The 1,533-nt window shown below is 29.3% G+C and overlaps 1 long non-coding RNA gene across 1 annotated transcript; it reads right to left on the reverse strand.

Annotated features, from left to right (window-relative positions):
• Positions 1 to 232: 232 nt before the first annotated feature.
• Positions 233 to 1,049, reverse strand: LOC134235278 (uncharacterized). Its single transcript, XR_009985374.1, has 3 exons — positions 973 to 1,049; positions 635 to 725; positions 233 to 468 (listed from the first exon to the last, which is right to left on the reverse strand). It is a non-coding gene; the product is annotated as an uncharacterized LOC134235278 (long non-coding RNA).
• Positions 1,050 to 1,533: the final 484 nt, after the last annotated feature.

Raw genomic sequence — 1,533 nt, forward strand, 5'->3', positions numbered from 1 at the left:
TTAAATTGAACAACTCATAGGAAAATTCTACTTCTTATACAATTTAACTAAACACTTTGATATTTGCAATAGAGTTCTCTTTAATATTTGATAAATAATTTAAGTTACCAAAAATTAACAAAAATATTATGCACATATGTCACATGAACCATGACGTCATATAAATATAATCCCAACAAATGATCTTCCTTAATAAAATGACGATTTGCATATAAAACATTATCCAAACTATTCACTGAATTTTGTAAGAACAAAATCACTGAAATCCATTCTTCTTAAAGAATAATCCGGAACTCATTGATATCACTGCTTATTTATGATTCTGCAAAACCATATAATTACAACATTTGTTCACTACAGAATCAGCACAGTGGTGGATCTATTATTCAGAATCACAAACACTGAAAGGGCTCCAAATGAAGTTGTCTATCCTCTGATATAATCTCTTTATATGTGTATATAAGCACCCTGAAAAGAAACGTAGAGAAAGTGGTATTTATTTATCGATCAACATATAATTATCTTTAGATCATGAATATAAAATATTCAAGTACTTTTCCCATTGCATTAGTGAAAAGAATTGGATTAATCACCAAAAGAATAATATTGTTGAAATGTAATATTATTTACGTACACAAATGTTGTCTTCACCGAAGGCGGGTCTTTTGAATTTGGTAATTTGAATGCAACTCAGATGTTAATCATGAAGATGGAAATGTCGGTAGCTGCAAAAGAATTTCATTTTTATAAATAATCATTTTATATAACGATTAACATGTACATGTACAGCAAATATTTCAATCAAGGAGGTCAATTTGATGCTTAAATTAAGTTTTTCAATTCAAATCCATGTAAAGCTTTGCTATGTCTCTTCTACACATTTACAAAGAAAAAATAAATCATGCACTTGCTGGTAGAAATTAGAAATTAAAAAAAAAGGTCAATAATAAAATTAATGAATTATATACTCACCGAGTATAGAGTTAATAAATAGTCCAGCACTTATTTTTATTGCTTATATGATGCAAAGGCTTTTCTTTTAAATCGGCAACAAAAAAACGCGCACATCTTGTTTATCAGAATTCAAATTCTGACCTAGATCAGCTGCAAACCACTGTACTACAGCGTGCTGCCCAGCAGGAGAATTGCATAACAAGGTTACTATGACTCTGAAACTGACCAGTGATCCAATCCTAATCTTATGCCTCAAAGTAAGATTGGGAGTGGATTGCAAATATTACATGAAGGTTAAAAGTTTTGATAAAATCCTGGCTGCGTTATTTAAACAAAAAACATGTGTGCTAATTTAAATATGATAATTGTATATGTTTGTCATTTCATTCACTTTCAAAAAAATTACTGTCTTTGTAACTATACCTGTACATGTTGTGTGCATTTTAATAATTAAAACCTAATTTTCCTGTTCTCTTTTAAATAAGACTTTTATTGATGTATGCATGTTGTTTGATTCTCCAAGCTAGAGTGAATTTATAGCTTGCATTTTCACCTATCATAGATGACAAAGTTAACAAA

This window comes from Saccostrea cucullata, unplaced genomic scaffold (assembly GCF_032062105.1).
Source record: "Saccostrea cucullata isolate Sc308-1 unplaced genomic scaffold, CSIRO_AGI_Scuc_v1 ctg7419, whole genome shotgun sequence".
Classification (NCBI taxonomy): Eukaryota; Metazoa; Mollusca; class Bivalvia; order Ostreida; family Ostreidae; genus Saccostrea; species Saccostrea cuccullata.